Raw genomic sequence first — 22886 nt, forward strand, 5'->3', positions numbered from 1 at the left:
GATAGTTCAGTTACCTTTGCTACAAAACTTATTGCAGAAACAAGAGGGAGAGACAACTTTTCTCACAGCATACACATGCAAGATCAATATTGCTATGATTAGCATTGTTCAGAAGGAAGTGAAGAAACAGATGTGTTTGCATCAACTAAACTCTTGAAATGATTTTTTGATATCTTTTGTGGGCTGGTGTAAGAGGAATAAAAATGCCAACACATCCTTAATTAACAATGGACCTCACAATGGTGGGACAGCTTTAATGCTTCAACAGTACAGATAGCTGTACCACAGCTATAACCACATCACAGGGGTATCTGTGGAAATGCCTGACTAATATATGATCCACAAAGAGGGGCAGCAGCCTCTTCAGTAGTCACCAAGTCAACGTACTGGACAATTGACTGATCTGGCATTGCAACATTAACCAATGTTGATACTGCAACAGTGCTGAAAGTGAGGGGAAAGTACAGGCATTAAATTTCCTATGGACATGCAGTTCTGTTGTATGATTTAGTGATGGTGGTATCCACATGAATAAAACATTCTCTCATTCAATTCTCTGGGCAGGAACTACTAAGGAAAATGTTATCAGAAAAAACAAATTTGCTGTTCTAGGGGCCAGAGCATTGAATGTTGGATCCCTCGGTTAGTTTTAAAAGGGCATTTGTAATGCCTCACAGTAAGCGAGAAACTGAGGCCAGTGATTGCAGTTGTCTCTGAACAGGCATATTCACTTTACTGCTGATTTTCTAACCTGTGATATGTTGGCTTTTGTTTATTGCTGTTCAGACAGTTTGTTTACATCAAATGAAAAACTATTGAGTTGATAGTGTGTGTATTAGTGATTACCTGGACAAATCACTGAAAACAAAACGTGGATAGCATTCATTAAATACAGTAAACAAAGTAAAATCAGCCCAACTCAGAGGTGAGAGATATGTTAACCTCATGGGCAAGATTGTTGAGGCTAAAAGACCTGAATTTTCTTGGAGAGAAGCTATCTTTCTTCCATAATTTCATTCCATTTTTCTTTTTAATCATTTAGCCGTACTTTATTGCCAAACCAATTCATATAGATATTACTGAGTGCTAGTCAGAGTTGTTTAAAATGTCTCCCTCTCCCATAGAACTAGCGTGCATTATTTGTGTTTCTGCAGCAATAAGTAATCATTTGTTTTTGTTTTTTTTCCCTTTCTTTCTTTCCTTCTTTCTTTCTTAGCTATACTTAGTGGATCTGGTAGAAAACAGCTGTTTGGTTATGTTTCCAAATAAGAATGCCATTTGTATAAGATTTGTATCTATGAGGCTTGACTGATGTAGGTGAAGTTAAACAGGGAAGACCAGAGATTAATCTCAAAGTAGTGAAAAGTGCTACTTTCTCTTACCACATGCTTGTAGGAACTGATTGAAAGAAGGTGTTCATGGAATGATTTCTTTCAATTTTTTTTCCGTAAGTGAAAAACAAGTCAGAAAAATCAGAGATCTAAAAATTGTTGGATTTACTCCAAAAGATAAGAGGTATAAGTGTTAGTAGATCTCTTCCATCTGAAATTCATAATCAGATTTTACCTTTCCTATTTGTGAACTGGATTAGTCTAAGGAAAAACGAACTACTCAGTCATTTAGCTTTCAATAAAAATTAATGTGGAAACTCTTCAGGGCTAAATATCCCACATTCAGAACAGTTTCATACTATACATACTAGAATGATTTTAATAAGGTTTTGGATACAGATTTGGTAGGCTACAGGTCGGTGTGTGGTGTACCTGTGAAGAAAATTAGGTTAAATCTGCCCATCTTGATGAAGGTCACTAAAAGAATAGATACAGCTGAACCATTAATAAAAAAACACAGGAGTAGAAAGTTTTATTCAGCATTGAAGCATGAATTGTCTGCAGAGGGTCAGAAAGAAAAGTATTTTATGTCCATCACAATTGACTAGATGCAGAATATATTACCAAAGATTCCTCTTTGGGACCATTTCTATTTAAGACAGCTTACTGTTAGTATATTCTGCATCCATTACATTAAAGAGAAGAAGAGTACTTTGAACGTTTACCGCAGAAATGGCAGAAAGTTCCTGGATGAGGTGTGTTATTTTTTATTAGATTTTATTAAACCAATACCTCAAAATAAAAAATGATCCATTTATTTTTTTGATAACCGTGCAGGCCAAAATAATAATCAGCCACTTTCTCACTGTCTTCACTTGCTCATGGACTCATGTCGATTAAGAAAATACAATGATTTTTCCCTACAAAAAATATGCTATCGCTGAAAAGAGAAAAAGAAAACCCAGAAGTGAAAGAATTCAATTTTCAATCAATAATTTTTATCACTTTGTCTATTCCCATGAGGGAAAAGGTTGCATCACAGGGGTATTCGACAATAAATGGTCTAGTTTACAATACCTTTCTGATAGGTCTTAGTTCAAATGACACCTGCACCACCACTATACCAGTCTAGAAACATTCCAAATAAAAAAAGTAAAGATTGAGACCTGATGTGAACCAAAACTTACGTTCTTCTACAACGGAAGGATTTCTACACAAAAATAATTTTTTAACCAAAGAATAACAACAATGTAAATATTTAATATAGTTGATAACAGTATTGGTGCTAGATTACTGATTATTGTGATTTGAAACATAAACTATAGCACTTACTAATACTTTGTATGCCTTTAAAATTTCATCATATGAAGTTCAAAAAACAAAGCAAATTTCTGTTAACTATGACATTATTTGTTTATGTTGTATTTTTTTAAAGGTGTAAATCTTTAAAGCTTACCGTTCAATAAAACATAGAACAATTACTTAAGGTGGAGATCTGTTGATATAATCTCAAATTTTGACTTACTAGTCACACAAAACTACCAACATGCATATATATTTTGTACTTTAATTGTGACACACTTTTTAGTATTTGCTGAAAAATGTACTCCCCTTAAAAAAAAAGATTCATACAGTATTTATACACTCCATTTAAAATTACTTTGAGATTGACATGTCAGCTAATTGAATTGAATGCGCCAGCCATAATCCAATCACAGTTCTTTCTTAACTGCCACATGTCTACTCTGATGCCTGTTTGAGGTACGTGCAGCGCCTTGTGAAGCGTGGCTGGCTGCACACCGTCAACATTCCTACTGCCACTGCAATCTGTCAATCACAAAGCAATTTTAATTAGAGTATAGTGAAAGAGGAGATAGAGTCAGAGACAAGAGGAGCAGATAGTTTCAAAATTAAATGGTACACTGGTAAAATATGTGCGTGATACATACTAATTACTGCTTCCCAATATATTTTATTCCTTAATGAAATTAGCATAAATAAGACATATATTTCTCAAATCAGCAACTCAGTTCGTAGATTCAGAATGTCACAGGAGTCACTTACTTTCTTTAGACAAAGAGGGCATCCTCTATGCAGAAATATGCATTTGTAATAACTTTCTGGCAACCAATAAAGTTCAGTTTAAGAGGAGAGCGCAGTAATTTTATAGTGGCCATCAATGCAGTAATGAGGTCAATGTAAATAAGTGTTGCAACCACACATCATCAAACAGAAACTCAGTTTACAAGAGCCTAAGATTTATCAGATGCAACTCAGTGTGTTACACAGCATGGGCTACTATTATGTTTCTATTTTTCTTTCACTGCTATTCCATCTCTACAATGGTACAGAGCTGATGGAGACAGGAGAAGGGAGAAACATGATTCTGGATGTGGAAACAGAGAGACTGCACGCATGTTTGTTAGCCCCAAAGATAGTTATCATTAAAGAGGCATTTACGCAAAGTCCCAATAATTCCATGAGACAATATTACAGGGAATCCAGTTTATCATGTGGTTTGATGCAGTGGATAATGAAGATGGTCAGATGGTGCCATGTTCCACATGGGTTGGAAACAACAAATATTAAGCTTTAATTAAAAATGATACTTCTATCACTGACAGTGTGGTGTGGCATTCATGATGATTCTATAACTGGTCTGCTCTTTCTTCATGAAACAATGAATGCAGTAAGGCAGGGGTTCCCAACAAAATTTTCTCGAGGAACCCCTCATCGAGCATGATTGGTACCTCATCATATCATAGTATGAAGTACCTAAAAAAGCCAAATTAAGAGTCTTTTTATACGTTTTCTATTTTTGGTACTTAGAAAAAACATTGACATATTCATTATTGAAAAAATATTGAGATTAAAACTTTTACAATTTAGCCATCATTGTTATTAACTATCTGCCTCTATCTAATTCTAGTTTTGTGCTAGAGTTCGCTAGTGTCACTTGGCTCTAGGAAGACGCTAGACGCAGAAGTTAGTGTTTGCTAAAGCTCTGCTCAAGCAGGAAGCAGCCAAAACAAAAAATCTGTTATCATGCGAAATATATTTAATATATTTTTTATTCTAATAGCATCTAGCGGACCCCTCTGGCATAGCTCGCGGACCCCTAGGGGTTCGCGGACCACCTGTTGGGAACCACTGCAGTAAGGTATTTGCACATGCTACACACTTTCATTCATTCTGTTGTTACAAACTGAGATGATGTGGACAATGTGCACGTCATGCAGGGTGGTGAACATAACTTTTCACTGATTCTATGAGAATGGCTTGAGAATACTTTTTAAGGCAGCATTGTTGGATGTTGCTGAAATATTAAGTGGCCACCAAGGAGTCCAAACGTGATCCCATTAAATTTATTTGAAGGTATTTGGAAGAGAAAGTATATGCTTGAAAACAGTGTTTTTTGGATGCTTTGGAAGCAATGATGATGAGTGGGGAGTGTGCAAATGTACCAAACACTATTTTGCAACAGTCTGTCAGAAATATTACATCCAGAGTACCATGGCATGCTACTAATGTTGGTGCCTGTGTTGAAACATGAAATGGCAAGGATCATAATGCTTGATACAAGACAAATTGATCATATAACAAATTTTAGGGCAGATATACACTGCCTGATAAAAGAGTTGAGCACCCAGAAGACATGGTCGGATGTCAATGTAACTTCGTACATGCTACTTGTGGATATATAAATGCTCTGTGGCAAGAACAGCCACCATAGTGTGTTAGTGCTGAGTGTAATTATCCAACCTAATAGGGTATGTAAGGGGTGTGTAGATCATCAGATGTTCAGTGATCACTGTTAAGGACATGGAGAAGCAATATGCACATGTGAGAATAACATAATCAGCACCTGACTGAATTTGAAAGGAGACTCATTGTGTTTCTTTATTCGGGCAGCTGGTTGAATCATGAAATTTCAAAATCTATGTAGCATTTGGATGTGACAGTGGCCTGACATTGGACTGCATGGGAAAGTGAGGGCAGGCAGACTTGTCATGACGGTTCTGGTCAACCACGTCTGACTACCAAAAGTGAGGATTGCAGCATTGTGCACCAAGCACATCATAACCCCTTCACAACTGTGCCTACCATCTAAGAACATGTAATGGGCTCCCTGCAACATGCTGTGTCACACTGTGCCATTGGTTGGAGACTAGAAGCAGTTGGAGTGGGGAACTACTGTTACATGCATCTCCCTTTAACACCACAACACAAACAGCTGTTTGGTGTGATGCCATGACCGGAAAGCATGGACACCTGATGACTGGTGGTGCACTGTGTTCAGTAATGAATCACAATTCTGCACTGCCCCAAATGACCATCGTCAGGGAGTATGGTGGCGACCTGGTGAGAGGTCCCATTCTTCTAATGTTCTGGAGCAGCACAGCTATGTTATTCTTGTCATCATGGTGTGGGGAGCTATGGGTATGACTTCAGGTCACAGATGGTAGTGATTGACAGAATTCTTGAGAGTCCAACAGGACATCACAGACATCCTGCATCTTCATGTGTTACCTCTAGTAGTGGTGCTAGTTTTCAGCAGGACGGTGTTCGTCCACACGACATGCGTCAATGAACTGTTTGGTTGCTCAAGGCCGTTAGGATAGGAAGCAACTACCAGCTGAGCAACAGTGAAGTAACTGATGGTTGCCAAAAGTTTTGGAAATCAGGGAATTTTAAACATGTCAGGGAAGCTGTCGCTACTTCTTGCCACTAGCCTAGCAGCTGCTGATGAGAGGCAGAGAGGCACAATGAGCGGTTTGGATCTGATTCTCAGAGCCTGTAGACACAGCAGTCAGAGATGGCAGTCATGTGAGCATGAGTTGTGTCCAAGTGATTTTGTGTGTTTGTGTGTGTGTGTGTGTGTGTGTGTGTGTGTGTGTGAGAGAGAGAGAGAGAGAGAGAGAGAGATTTTCTGACAAAAGCTATGGCTGAAAATTTAGTTGTGAGAATGTGATTGTCTTTTCTTCATGCCTGTCTGTGACTCAGCAATCATCTTTATAGCAAGTTGCTACCTATCCTCATTGTTATTGATTCTTAGAGTATTTGAACAAGTTATCTACTGCACAGATTGATCACTGCAGTCTCATTTCATCAACATGCTGTCTGTGACACGTGAATAGCTGGCCAAATGCATCCACTTCCATGACATGCCAAAACCGCAGGCCATTTCTGCAGGTATCTATAACGGACTGGGCCTGCCGATCTGAAGCCCGCCATTTCCCACTAATGTGCAAGCCCTTCCTGTTGGACCTAGTCTTACCGATCTAGTCTCACCTATGTACCTGCAGTCTGAGCCTGTTTGTGTGTGGCATAATGCAGCGGATTTTCATGGTTTATCCATGGACTGAGGACTGCGGTGCTCCTCAGCAGGCCAGAGACCATGGGTGATTGAGTTCAGGAATTGTGACTGTCTCACCACAAGTACAGTGTACAGTGTGGTGTTTTATATACATTTTATTTATTCTAGAACATTTGGCACCTTGAAAGTAGTTTATATATTAGAAAGTATGGATGGTAAGGAGAAGAAAATTGGGGCAGTTGCTGGTGGTTTCTATGCTATATGCTCATATACATCTCGAAAGGAAAATCACACAATACCTGTAAAATAATGACCTAAACAGTTGGTAATAACTGACTGTAACAAACATGCTAGAACCAACATTTTATTGGCGGTCACCTGTAGTGTTTATTTACACAACTCTTCCCCACCTTAAACACTTCTTTCAAAAGGACTACTTTTTCTAAGGTTATTTCTGAAATCAATGAAAGTATTTTAAGGGATGTGTATTTTTATCACCAAATGTGTTTTGTGTTTTTTGAAATAAAATAACAACAGTGGTCTTAATGAAACACATATACCATTTTCTTTGCTTTCTCAATTTAAAAACAGTTCATTACAAAAGATGTGATGTTATTACTTAAGATTTTTACTCACACAGGGGAGAAATACAGAAGTCCTTAAATTTTTTTTTGTCAACTTGTGACTTTACTTGCCCTTGAGATCTCAGAATTTGTCAGGGAAAAATGCTAAAACTTGTCTGTAAATCAGCGAAATATCAGAGAATTTTACTTAGGGACACTTGCGGCAACCCTGTGACTGATTATGTAACATTTTACGAGTTGCTAACCAGGAGCGAATTATATAGTTTCATCTGTGTGCTTTGGTAGTTTAGTTTTTAAATTTCTGTGTGTAAATTCAATATTTATTAGACACAGTTCTCGCATTATGTTTGTGTTGGAAAGTAATAGATTTTGTGACATTGTACAAGTTCCTAATCAGACGTGTATTATCTAGTCTCACCTGCATGCTTTGAAAGTTATTGCATTTTCATCAGTGTCTACAGTAGACAGAGTTTCGCACAATGTGTTGATAGTCATTTGTTTGTCTGTGTACTGTAGTTTTCCATTGTCTTTAGTATGGACAGGGACTTTGATTGCTGTGTGCAGATGCAAGCTGTGTTGGTGACGCTTCATTCTCAGCTCCAGGCTATGGTGGCTTCAGTTACACAGCTTGAGGCGCAGTGGAGGGGCGTCACTGTTGTAGACTGTCCATGGGGATCCAGTAGACATCCAGCATGACCCACAATTCCACCGATCGGTCTGCACTGCGGACCAGCCCAATTTCTGCTGGCATTGAGGTTGACCCGCACCTGTGTCGAGTGGGAGGTTCCCTTAGGGACTGGCAGGCTGTGAAAGCCTTCCCAGGGGACCGAGCATAAAGCCTCCCCAATTAGGCCAACAAACAGTTTCCAGGCATCTACTGGATGCAGTTGCTTGTTCTGTTTCAGAGGAAACCTCTCAGCCTGCAAGATCCGGGTAGTCACAGAGGGTGGGATTATTTGTAGCTGGGAGCTCCAATGTCAAATGCATTATGGGACCTCTTAGGGACGTGGATGCTAAGTAGGGGAAGAAAGCCAGTGTGTACTCTACGTGCATACCAGGTTGAGTCATTCCAGACATGTAACGGGTGCTTCTGGATGCCATGATGAGCACGGGGTGCAGCAAATTGCAGGTGATGCTCACATTGGTACAAATGATGTGTGTTACTTTGGATCAGATATCTGAAATGGTAAAGGTTGCCAGTCATGCTTGCGAGATGAAAGCAGAGCTCACCAATTACAGCATAGTCGACACGACCGATTTCAGACCTCTGGTATGGAACCAAGTGGAGGGTCATTATATGACCATGTAGGCTGCAGATTCCTTGACTTGCACCATTGGGTAGTGAGGTTTTGGAATCCACTAAATAGGTCAGGAGCCGATTACTCAAAGGAGGCAGCTACAGGAGCAGTTTTTAGATTAGAGGGGCTCGGGGAAACACAGAAAGGGCTTCATCTCAAATGGTGCAGGTTGAACACAGAGGGAATGTAGATCTAAGAAATGTTGCTATAACAGTTCCCTCTTGGGAAAGTATCAGAGCTCCAAGTGCTAATAGAAAGCACGGATGCTAAAATCATTATAGGAACTGAAAGCTGGCTAAAGCCAGTGATAACTTCATCCAAAATTTTTGTGAAGTATGTAACAGTGTTCAGAAAAGATAGGGTAAATACAGTTGGCTGTAGCGTGTTTGTTGCTGTCTGAAGTAGTTTATCTTGTAGTGAAATTGAAGTAGATAGTTTGTGTGAGTTAGTATGGGTAGAGGTCATTCTGGGCAACCGGAATAAAATAATAATTGGATCCTTTTACTGACCTCCCAACTCAGATGACACAGTTGCTGAAAAGTTCAAAGAAAACTTGAATCTAATTTCAAACATTTATGCAACTCATACAATTATGGTTGGTTGTTACTTCAATTTACCATTGAAACATTGGCAAAAATACATGTTTAAGTCTGGAGGTACGCATAAAACATCACCCGAAATTTTGCTAAACGCATTCTCTGAAAATTATTTTGAGCAATTACTTCATGAGCACACTTAGATAGTAAATAGTTGTGAAAACACATGTGACCTCTTAGCAACAAATAATCCGAAGCTAATAACGAGCAATAAATGGATACATGAATTAGCAAACACAGGGTTGTTGTAGCAAGACTGAATACTGTAACTCCAAAATCCACCAAAAAATAAATTAAAAATATATTTATTCAAAAAAGCAGAGAAACAATCTCCACTCATTCCAAATTAACAATGTAAGTGTAAACCAGATGGGGTGTGAATTCAAAGAAATAGTATTAACAAAAGTCAGAGCTGATTCCCAGGCCACACACAGCAGCTCAGAAGACTGTTGCAGAAACAATGAAAAAAGCATGCTAAATTTGAACAAACACAAAAGCTCCAAGATTGGTGATCTTTTACAGAAGCTCACAATTAATTGCAAACTTCAATGCAAATTACTTATAATGGTTTCCACAATGAAACTTGATCTCAAAACCTGGCAGAAAATCCAAAGAAATTCTGCTCACATATAAAATATGCTAGTAGCAAGACATAACCAGTGCCTTCTGCGCACAATAGCAATGGAAATGCTATTGATGACAGTGCTAAACATAGTCTTCCGAAATTCCTTCACCAGAGAATACAAAGAAAATATTTCGAAACTGAAATCAGGGAACATCTGTCAACATGAGTAACTGAGAAGTAGATGTCCTCAGAGTAGTGAAGCAACTTAAATCACTTAATAAAAGCAAGGCTTCAGGCCCAGACTGTGCACCAATTAGGCTAAGATGCAACAGGTCTACTAAAGAAACAGCCTACACTATGTCTGACCTCTTTTGGAGTACTGATGCACGGTGGTGATCCTTACCAGATAGGATTAACAGAGTATATCAAGAAAGTTCAAATAAGGGCAGCGTGTTTTGTATTACCGAGAAATAGGGGAGAGAGAGTCATGGACATGATACAGGATTTGGGGTGGACATCATTAAAACAAAGGCGTTTTTCATTTTGGCAGGATCTCACAAAATTTCAATCACAAACTTTCTCCTCTGAATGCAGAAATATTTTGTTGACACTGACCTACATAGGGAGAAATAATCATCATAATAAAATAAGGGAAATCAGAGCTTGCATACAAAGATATAGGTGTCTATGTTTCCTGCACGCTATTTGAGAGTGGAATAACAGCGAATTAGTGTGCAGGTGGTTCAGTGAACCCTCTGCCAGGCACATAAGTGTGATTTGCAGAGCTATGTAGAAGTAGATGTAGATGTAGATCTGCAGATCAGTCCCTGATAGAACATGTCTGGGACTATCATGGCCATCAACTATGTCCTAGTGCCGGTGTCCAGTTTATCAAGTACCAGTTACAACAGATGTGGGCCATCGTACCTCAGGAGAGGATGCAATGGCTTTATGACACCCTTGCCAATTGGATCAGTGCAAGCTTCTAGGCCAGAGGGGGTCCAAAGTTATACTGATAACTAAGCTCATACTGCCAACTTCCTTGTAAATTTGACTCAATATTGTTATCACTGAAATAACATCATATAACCTCTCAATCCATTCTGAAATTTCATTTCTTCCTTCCTTTCTTTGTGCTTCACCATTTTTTATCAGATGGTGTCTAGTGAAATAAAAATAGGACCAGATTTAGGAGCGAGAGGAATATTCAATACTAGTTGTCAGCTTTGATCATTGACATAGGAAACATGCGACAAAAACCATAAAGAACGTAGTGACTGTATCATCATATCAGTGGCAATTTTTTCAAACAGGCTAAGCTACAGATCAGAACCAGGGTTTTTGCTTTCACAATCATCATCTTCCCCCCCATGAACCATGGACCTTACCGTTGGTGGGGAGGCTTGCGTGCCTCAATGATACAGATAGCCGTACCGGTGCAACCACAATGGAGAGGTATCTGTTGAGAGGCCAGACAAACATGTGGTTCCTGAAGAGGGGCAGCAGCCTTTTCAGTAGTTGCAGGGGCAACAGTCTGGATGATTGACTGACCTGGCCTCGTAACACTAACCAAAACGGCCTTGCTGTGCTGGTACTGTGAACGGCTGAAAGCAAGGGGAAACTACAGCCGTAATTTATACCGAGGGCATGCAGCTTTACTGTATGATTAAATGATGATGGCATCCTCTTGGGTAAAATATTCTGGAGGTAAAATAGTCCCCCATTCGGATCTCCGGGCGGGGACTACTCAAGAGGACATCGTTATCAGGAGAAAGAAAACTGCCGTTCTATGGATCGGAACGTGGAATGTCAGATCCCTTAATCGGGCAGGTAGGTTAGAAAATTTAAAAATGGAAATGGATAGGTTAAAGTTAGATATAGTGGGAATTAGTGAAGTTTGGTGGCAGGAGGAACAAGACTTTTGGTCAGGTGAATACAGGGTTATAAATACAAAATCAAATAGGGGTAATGCAGGAGTAGGTTTAATAATGAATTAAAAAAATAGGAGTGCGGGTAATCTACTACAAACAGCATAGTGAATGCATAATTGTGGCCAAGACAGACACGAAGCCCACACCTACTACAGTAGTACAAGTTTATATGCCAACTAGCTCTGCAGATGATGAAGAAATTGATGAAATGTATGATGAGATAAAAGAAATTATTCAGATAGTGAAAGGAGACAAAAATTTAATAGTCATGGGTGACTGGAATTCAACAGTAGGAAAAGGAAGAGAAGGAAACGTAGTAGGTGAATATGGATTGGGGCTAAGAAATGCAAGAGGAAGCCGCCTGGTAGAATTTTGCACAGAGAATAACTTAATCATAGCTAACACTTGGTTCAAAAATCGTGACAGAAGGTTGTATACATGGAAGAACCCTGGAGATACTAGATTTCAGATAGATTATATAATAGTAAGACAGAGATTTAGGAACCAGATTTTAAATTGTAAGACATTTCCAGGGGCAGATGTGGACTCTGACCACAATCTATTGGTTATGAACTGTAGATTAAAACTGAAGAAACTGCAAAAAGGTGGGAATTCAAGGAGATGGACCTGGATAAACTGACTAAACCAGAGGTTGTACAGATTTTTAGGGAGAACATAAGGGAATAATTGACAGGAATGCGGGAAAGAAATACAGTACAAGAAGAATGGGTAGCTCTGAGGGATGGAGTGGTGAAGGCAGCAGAGGATCAAGTAGGTAAAAAGACGAGGGCTAGTAGAAATCCTTGGGTAACAGAAGAGATACTGAATTTAATTGATGAAAGGAGAAAGTACAAAAATGCAGTAAATGAAGCATACAAAAAGGATTACAAAGGTCTCAAAAATTAGATTGACAGGAAGTGCAAAATGGCTAAGCAGGGATGGCCAGAGGATAAATGTAAGAATGTAGAGGCTTATCTCACGAGGGGTAAGATAGATACTGCCTACAGGAAAATTAAAGAGACCTTTGGAGAAAAGAGAACCACTTGTATGAATATCAAGAGCTCAGATGGAAACCCAGTTCTAAACAAAGAAGGGAAAGCAGAAATGTGGAAGGAGTATTTAGAGGGTCTATACATGGGCAACGTACTTGAGGACAATATTATGGAAATGGAAGAGGATGTAGATGAAGATGAAATGGGAGATACAATACTGTGTGAAGAGTTTGACAGAACACTGAAAGACCTAAGTTGAAACAAGGCCACGGGAGTAGACAACATTCCATTAGAACGACTGACAGCCTTGGGAGAGCCAGTCCTGACAAAACTCCTCCATCTGATGAGCAAGATTATGAGACAAGCGAAATTCCCTCAAACTTCAAGAAGAATATAATAATTCCAATCCCAAAGAAAGCAGGTGTTGACAGATGTGAAAATTACCGAACTTTCAGTTTAATAAGTCACAGCTGCAAAATACTATTGCGAATTCTTTACAGACGAATGGAAAAACTGGTAGAAGCCGACCTCGGTGAAGATCAGTTTGTATTCCGTAGAAATGTTGGAACACGTGAGGCAGTACTGACCCAACGACCTATCTTAGAAGAAAGATTAAGGAAAGGCAAACCTACGTTTCTAGCATTTAGAGACTTAGAGAAAGCTTTTGACAATGTTGACTGGAATACTCTCTTTCAAATTCTGAAGGTGGCAAGGGTAAAATACAGGGAGCAAAAGGCTATTTACAATTTGTACAGAAAGCAGATGGCAGTTATAAGAGTCGAGGGACATGAACGGGAAGCAGTGGTTGGGAAGGGAGTGATACAGGGTTGTAGCCTCTCCCCAATGCTATTCAATCTGTATATTGAGCAAGCAGTAAAGGAAACAAAAGAAAAATTCGGAGTACGTATTACAGTCCATGGAGAAGAAATAAAAACGTTGAAGTTCGCCGATGACATTGTAATTCTGTCAGAGACAGCAAAGGACTTGGAAGAGCAGTTGAACGGAATGGACTGTGTCTTGAAAGGAGGGTATAAGATGAACATCAACAAAAGCAAAACGAGGATAATGGAATGTAGTCGAATTAAGTCGGGTGATGCTGAGGGAATTAGATTGGAAAATGAGACACTTAAAGTAGTAAAGGAGTTTTGCTATTTGGGGAGAAAAGTAACTGATGATGGTCAAACTAGAGAGGATATAAAATGGCAAGGAAAGCGTTTCTGAAGAAGAGAAATTTGTTAACATCGAGTATAGATTTAAGTGTCAGGAAGTCGTTTCTGAAAGTATTTGTATGGAGAGCAGCCATGTATGGAAGTGAAACATGGACGATAAATAGTTTGGACAAGAAGGGAATAGAAGCTTTTGAAATGTGGTGCTACAGAAGAATGCTGAAGATTAGATGGGTAGATCACATAACTAATGAGCAGGTATTGAATAGAATTGGGGAGAAGAGGAGTTTGTGGCACAACTTGACCAGAGGAAGGGATTGGTTGGTAGGACATGTTCTGAGGCATCAAGGGATCACAAATTTAGTACTGGAGGGCAGCATGGAGGGTAAAAATCGTAGAGGAAGACCAAGAGGTGAATACACTACGCAGATTCAGAAGGATGTAGGCTGCAGTAGGTACTGGGAGATGAAGAAGCTTGCACAGGATAGAGTAGCATGGAGAGCTGCATCAAACCAGTCTCTGGACTGAAGACAACAACAACAACAACAACAACATCTTTGCCTGCTAACAACAAAACTGTCAAAATATGCACTAGAAGATGATGTCACAGCAGCTACTAACATAACATCGTTTGTCAGAGTCAATGACTAGTACTGAATATTCCTCTAGACCCCAGATTTGTGATTACCTCATAAATTAAAACAATTTTAACCTATCTCACGTCCATGCAGACTGTTCCACTTGTGATCTGTGGAAGGACCATTAGGAACATTTCTTCTTCTTCTTTTTTGTCAGGTATTCTGAATAAGGCAGATGCCAGCAGGTGTGAATATAATCAAACCATGAGTTTAATTGTTTGTGACTGCAAAATATTAACATTGACTGGTGTAAGTTGACCTAAGGAAGAGCAATTTGAGTTCCAGAGAAATGCGGGAACACATAAGGCAGTAATTATCTTTAACTTATCAGAGAAGATAGGCTGAAGAAAGCCAAACCCTGTATTTATAGCATCTGCACATTTAGGGGGGAGGGGGAAAAACAGATTTTGACATTGCAGACTTGGATGCAGTCTTTGAAATTTTGATGTATGTGGGGATGAAATACAGTGAACAGAGGTTGAAGAAAAAAGGATATAGGTTGAAAAAAAATAGGTAGTGAGAAAAGGTTGTAGCCTATCCCTTATGCTATTCAATCTGTACATTGAGCAAGTTGTAAAGGAAACAAAGGAGAATTTTGGTTCAAAAATGGTTCAAATGGCTCTGAGCACTATGGGACTTAACATCTTCGGTCATCAGTCCCCTAGAACTTAGAACTACTTAAACCTAACTAACCTAAGGACATCACACAACACCCAGCCATCACGAGGCAGAGAAAATCCCTGACCCCGCCGGGAATCGAACCCGGGAACCCGGGCGTGGGAAGCGAGAACGCTACCGCACGACCACGAGATGCGGGCTGGAGAATTTTGGAAAGTTATTAAAGTAGTATTACAGAAGTAATGTAATTTTATCAGAGACAGCATAGGAGTTGAAAGAGCAGTAGAGCTGACTGGACAGTGTTTTGAGGAGAGCATAAGTCGAGTTAGTCAAATTACATGAGGTAATGCTTGATGGGAAGCAATTAGGAAATGAGACACTAAAACTAGTACACAAGTTTCGCTATCTGTGCACTAAAATAACTGACAATGGGATAAGTAAAGAGGATGTAAAATGCAGACAGGCTCTGGCATAAAATATGTTCGTGAAAAGAGAAATATGTTAGCACCTTATACACATTAAATTGTTTGGAAGTTTTTTTTTCTGAATATATTTTTCTAGAGGATAGCCATATGTGGAAGTGGAACATTGCAGTAAACAGTAAAAACAAGAAGAGAACAGAGGATTGTGTAATGTTGCGTCAAGGTAGAATGCTGATGACAGACATATAGTTTGGATTAGCTAATGAAGAGGTTCTGAACTAAGTCAGGGAGAAAAGAAATTTATGACACAAAAGGCTTAGCCGGCCGGAGTGGCTGTGCGGTTCTATGTGCTACAGTCTGGAACCGCGCGACTGCTATGGTCGCAGGTTCGAATCCTGCCTCGGGCATGGATGTGTGTGATGTCCTTAGGTTAGTTCGGTTTAAGTAGTTCTAAGTTCTAGGGGACTGATGACCACAGCAGTTAAGTCCCATAGTGCTCAGAGCCATTTGAACCCTCTTTTTTTTTTTTACAAAAGGCTTGTGTGGTGTAGCATATCACTTCGGTAAAGTTTTATTACCTGACTTCTATGTAACTGATGAATGATGGTCACAACAGTTAAAATTATTTTTATTAGTTATGTATCCAGAATGAGATTTTCACTCTGCAGCGGAGTGTGCGCTGGTATGAAACTTCCTGGCAGATTAAAACTGTGTGCCCGACCGAGACTCAAACTCGGGACCTTTGCCTTTCGCGGGCAAGTGCTCTACCATCTGAGCTACCGAAGCACAACTCACGCCCGGTACTCACAGCTTTACTTCTGCCAGTACCTCGTCTCCTACTTGCCCGTGAAAGGCAAAGGTCCCGAGTTCGAGTCTCGGTCGGGCACACAGTTTTAATCTGCCAGGAAGTTTCATTAGTTATGTAGTTTAAAATCACAATCTGTTTGAATGTTATGACATTTGTGCCGACATCAAGGAATACATGATGTTTTGTTACTGTCAGATTTGTACAGAATTGTGAGTCATTAATGCCAAACATGATTGATGTAACATCATATCAAATGTATGGTCACTAATGGTATGTGAAGTCTTTCGTTATATACACCAATTGTAATGGAAAGACCCCATAACCGTCTTTCCACACAAGTGCAATAGTGAAGAACTCAACATTAATGCTAACTATATAATTTGTCTGAACATCATTTCAAGATGCAGCAGTTCATAATTTAAGTAACAGCACTCACAATTTGGACATACACATTTCTCACACAAACTACAGTGGGTAACCCTTCACTCAATCACTGCAAACAGATCCAGTTCTGTTGGGTGCAGAATTTATGCAGAAATGATAAGATCTTCACAGTATAGACTAGCATAAAGAGCTGCATTATACCAGTCTTTGGGCTTAAGACGACAATGATAAATTTGAAGACTCAGGTGCTAAATAACAATGTTACAGTTTTACTGTTCCATTTGCTTCCTACACAGTGAAGAATGTTTTCTTGAGATGCCACAAAATATATTTCATTGTGACCAGAGTCACTGTAAAATGACTGTTTACATATAAGCTCTTATAATTAATCTGAGCATAAACAATTGGTAGAATGCTTACATTTAGGAGTATTTGGATGAAGGGGTTGTAAGATACGGGTAAGTATTGTTAGTACAAAAGCAGAGAGTTTGTACATTACCTCAGTGCTTTAATTTTAATCCAGATCTGACTACACAAATGCTGGGTGATAGTATTGTTATGTCAAAGAGGGGAACAGAAGGAAAGCTGAAAGCTACAGTTATACAGAATTTGAAAAGATGTGATAACATTCAGTTGGAATCCTAATGTGGAATTAAGCAGCACAATGTGCCAGTAATAAGAAAAACTGGACTTGGGTCACACTGAGTGGAACACACAGAATTATACTGAGGAGACAGAATATAAGGAATCTCAAAAATCATGTATGGATCCTTAACAAAGTAGGAATAAGCTAACTCAAAATATGGGAAGTAGTCTTCTGTAATTGATCGTTTCATAGCAACCTGGCAGAACTGAATGGGGCCGCTGCAGTGCAGAAGTGGTGGAGTGGCGGGTTGTGGAGGTGGAAGGGCTGGCCAGGGGTTGGCTAGGAAAACTCCGCTGCAAGACACAATATATTTTATTCAGTTCAGATTACAACTTTGGAGTGCTGTGGTGACCCTGGATACATATGCCCTCTGCAGGCACATGGTCCACAGAGGATGTTGATGATGTCGGAAAGCCACAGTGGTGTGAAGGTCAACTGATGCCCGTGTCCTGCTTTGCTGACACTGTTTACCTTACTCAGCAGTGTGTGCCCAAGTTAGCACTATGCAGCCCCAAGTAAGCAGTGCCTGTAATGAATACATCCACTGAATTCCTCCCCCCCCCCTCCCCCCCTTACCCCCCAGCGGGCTCGCCACTCTCTGGCGGGTTCGTGCTTGGCTACCATGGGAACCCAGCTTTTGCAGCATTTTTTCCCCTTCCGTGCTGCATGTCCATCCTCTTGCTAGTCTTTTTCCCCTCCCTTGGAGAACATGTCTGGAGTATTATTGGGAATGTTCTGCATTCTGTTGCTGACGTACGAACAGTCTCACCTTTGTTTTTCGCTCCCTTTTCCTTTCTTTGTTTCCCTTCTCCTCTCGTTCCTCTGCTTCGTCATTTGAGGATCCTCTTTTTTCTTCTTCCTCCCCATGCACTCCTGAAGGCTGTGTGCTATCCGTTTGCTGACTCCTACCCCATCCACGTGCACGCCTAAATGGCAACTTTACTCCTCCCTGGCAACCTTCGAAGAACAAGATTTCCCCAGCTGTGATGACCAGGTAGAATATCTCACAAACGTTATCCTTACTGCTGCAGAACATTCCAGTCCCCACACTTCCTCTTTACCACATCGTGTCCCAGTCCCTTGGTGGACTGAGGCATGCTGCAACGCAATGCACGCATGGAGACATGCTCTCCGCATTTTTAACCACCACCCTATGATGGCGAACTGCATTCATTATAAACAGGTGTGTGCAAAGTGTTGTTGCATTCTTCGGCTGGTGAGGTGGCTAGAGTCTCGCAATTTACTTGATGAATGCACAGAGTGGATTTTGAACGCAGTGTTCTGTATTGACCATCTTGTTACTGTGTCCACCCATTTCATGACTGGTTTTCTGTGGAATTCCCAGACTGTGGCTGTGTTTTTCGATTTGGAGAAGGCCTACGACACCTGCCGGAGAACTGGTATCCACCGTACTCCTTACACGTGGGGCTTCCGTGGGCACCTGCCCTGTTTCCTTCAGACATTTTTACAAGACCGAGTTTTCAAGGTGCGTGTGGATTCTGCCTTGTTGGACACCTTTATCCAGGAAAATGGTGTGCCTCACGTTTCCGTCCTGAGCATCGTCCTCTCTGCTATTTCCACTAACGCTATAATGGCCTGTCTCCCACCGGGCATTTCCGGCTCCCTTTTCGTTCACGATTTTGCCACCTATTGTTTTCTGGAAACACAAATGGTTTCTCCCGCCATCTCTACATCTTGGGCCTGTTGCCCTTCTGTTCGCTGAAACCAAGAAATTCCTGGGGCTCATGCCTGAATAAGAGTCTTTATGCTAAAGCTGCTGAACTACCACTGTCCTACCGCCATGACTTTCTACTCAGCAGGTATGTACATTGTTTGTCTGCCATGCACGGTCAACCCTCCTATGCTTCATCAGTATGGGGCTCATCCCTCTTCTCTGTTACCTCCTGGAGTCCACTTTCAGCACTTGCTACAGTGGCTTAGCTTCACACTACCTGAAACTTTCCCAGTGGGTGTGGAACCCTTCACCAACATGGCTTCGTAAAGTGGCCTATGTTAACCTTGGCCTTCATTTGCTTCCTAAGGACACTACTCCAGCCTCGGTCTATCACCTTCAGTTTCACGACCTTCTCATGGAACTTTGGAATAGTATTATTCTGTACACTGATGGCTCTTGGACTGAATGTGGGTTCAGGTGTGCATTCGTCATTGGCACCCATGCCTTTTGGCATCGTCTTCCGACACACTCCTCAGTATTTACAGCCAAGCTCTTCGCCTTGTATCAGGCCATGGAGTACATCCGGTAACACAGCCTTTTCAATTGTGTCCTCTGCTCAGACTCATTCAGTGCCCTTAAAAGTCTATGTGCGCTGTACATTGCCCATCTCTTAGTGCAGTGGGTCCAGGAAAACTGTCACTTGCTCACTCTTGGTGGAGACCGTGTGATGTTTCAGCGGGTACCTGGTCATGTCTGTTTGCCAGGAAACGAGGCTGCTGCCAAGGCTGCAGTCCTCATACCTCAGCCCGTGAGTACCTAAATTCCCTCCAATGATCTCTGTCAGGAAGTGGTATCTCTTTGGCATTGCCAATGGTCCTCCCTTCACAGGAATAAGCTTTGGCTTATTAAGCCTCTCCCAGCGACTCGAACAACCTCCTCTCAGCCCTCCTGCCGGGAGTAGATTACTTTAACTTGGCTGCATATTGGGCTCTGCCTTTGTAGCCATCGCCATTTACTAAATGGCACTACCTCACTACTTTGTACACATTGCGTCCAAGTTTTAACTGTCTGCCACTTCCTGATGGAATGCCCTTTTTTTAACCACTTACACATTCCCGCTTGGTTTTGCCGTCTGATTTATCAGCCGTTTTAGCAAATTACACGGGGGCTGTCAACTGCATTTTACTTTTTATCTGCCGAAGCAATATGGTGAAGGCCATTTAATTTTTGGTTTTGGACCTCTGTTTCTGTATAGTGTCTTTTTTAGCCCTTTTTCTTCATGCCTGTTTTTAGTTGTCTTTTATTATGTCAATTGGGACTGACGTAGAGTCGTTTAACTCATCTCTGTGTTCATGTTCTATAGTTTTGACTTGGGCATGTATGACCCCAGTTGTTTTTTGCACCCTAAAGCAAAACAAAACCAAAAACCAAAATGAATTCCCACAGGTGACCATGGCTACTGGGGTAGGAGTTCACCCTGGTGTTGAGGGATGGCAGCAATTCGGTGCTGCTGTGGCCCCTGAGGGATCACTCCCCATTGTCGCCTAGGTCCATGGTGGTGGACTTAGAACTGCGAGCTAGTCTGGTGGAGCTGGCTGTCCCATAGCATGCGGAAAATTGATTTGGACCTGATGTTGTGGAGGATGCTGCTAGACTGCACATAAGTATGCTAGAATCAGATGGTGTTTATAGCAGTTTGTTGTGTCGTAAAACTGCTTTAGGCACATGCACATCAACAGTTCATTGTTTGAAAAGTGTGGAAATATACCACATACTGATCCATCCTTGCAGAGCCTTTCTGTGACGTCACTGTGACTGTGCAGCTCAACCTGGCTGCTTCAAGGTATAAAACAGGCTTGCTTGTGGAATTACATATCAGGTGCTTCTGTGTCCACATGCTTGTCTTAGACATGGCTGCCATGGTGTTGCTTCAGTTTAGTGACACCGAAAATTTAGCAACAGCATTACAGTTTCTATGGAAGTAGGATACTGTTAGTTTTGAGACTTGATTTGAAAGCTTCAGAATAGAGGAACTTACCTGAAATGAAAATGCTCCAGTCAATATAATGGTTCGGGTTAATAAATGGATAATAAGGAAGCACGTGTTTGAGTTTTGAGTGCTGTTCTTAATGTAGGTAATAATAAGTGAGGGAGCATAATATGCAGTGCTACAAAAGGTTACTGTTTTTCTTAAAACTGTAACTCCTCTTGCTAAATGGCAGTAACATAATGAATAAGTTTGTGCTGTGCTGAAGAAAAAAATGTCTATTCAGAAATACAATCAAATATACAAAGGGCATTAAAAAATGATTTACAATTCAGTTATCTTACAAAGACCACTCAAACTAGGCATTCAAAAATGATTTACAATTCCGTTATCTTACCACTCAAACTATGTGCACATGTTCTTATAAAATGATGAATTGATTCTAGTACACTACACAGACTAGATGGCAGTTGTGACCAGTATGTCTAGTGCAAGGACAGCACTTGTTTGTTGCCAATAGAGAAAGCCATGGACAAGATGAAAGGTGACTATTGTGGACAAAGATGGGCTACATGGTTTTTGTGGGAGGGAGGAGTCGAAACAAGAGATAGTCAGAAAGTTGAATTACAGGGTATGGTCAAGAAATTCTTGCACAAAAGACTGTTTACAACTGGCTCAGTGAGTTTGCTAGCAGAAAGGAATCTGCACACAAGAATGTGAGTCCTAGTCATATGTCAGAATCATGGTCTCCGGGAACATTGAGACTGTGTCAACAGCAGGGTGCACCGATACCCTTACAAAACTCAGATGCAGGGTTCAGTAAAGGTGACCAGAAAAGTGGTCGCAAGAAGTGCTCCTTCAGTACCACAATTCAGCAATGCAAAGACATAACTGGGGTTCACTCTGTACCACAACCATCATATTCACCAGATCTCACTCCATCTTACTTATTCAACAACAAAGAATGCACTACGAGATAAGAGGTTCAGCAAAAACGAAGAATTGCAAGCAGCTGTTCATGAATGGTATGTATTACCTCAAACAATGGTTCTGTAGTGCAATAATGAAGTTCTCAGTATGTGACAGCAGTGTACTGTTAATGGGGAATTGAGAAATCCCATGAACATTGACTGATCTTCATTAATAAATAAGGTACAAAAAACTACTATTGTAAATCTTTTCTGAACATTTATCATAATAATTAGTGTGTGCAGCCAACAAATTATTATGGGTGCACATTTTGCAAGTACACATATATAAAGTGCCTATTTTGCACATATAAATTAGTGTTTTATAAGTGTTTTGTATATCTAATTTATTGGATGATAGTTTTTTGGTGATGATTTGTATGCTTTGAAATTGATCATACTAACAATATTTGCTGAGTTTGTACAAGAGTATCTGTCTTTGTGTGCTGTCATCTTTCTTTCTTTAGTTCTAACATCCCTAGTTTTACTTTTCATTTCTTTCTGCTCCTCCAGGAATACCATGTCTATCCTCTTACTTTCCATTTTCAATAGTTTCTACTGCAGAAACTCTTATCTGGATACTAAAGGAGTGCCAAAGATGTTGCAACACGTAGGTAGTTTCCAGTCCAAGTTAGCAGTGTAAAATTCATGATGGGAGATGATACTGGATGTTACTTGAGAATAACTAACTGAGAAATTCTTTGTTAAGTGTAAAAATAGAAAGTAAGCCAGAAGTGTAAATGATTTATCAGACCTCACTGTGGTTAGTCCACACATACAAATGAATTGAGACAATGTTCAAATTGATTATAGATAAACCAAGTTAGGGCTGTGATGTATTTATTTAATTCAGAGTTGAATTGTGAAGGTAGCACTTAGTGAAGATATGAATGAATAGCTTCCAGTTCACATAGTTTAAGAGTTGAAAATATTAAAAGAGCAAGTTTCTCTTATTTCAGT

Source organism: Schistocerca americana, chromosome 2 (genome assembly GCF_021461395.2).
Source record: "Schistocerca americana isolate TAMUIC-IGC-003095 chromosome 2, iqSchAmer2.1, whole genome shotgun sequence".
NCBI lineage: Eukaryota > Metazoa > Arthropoda > Insecta > Orthoptera > Acrididae > Schistocerca > Schistocerca americana.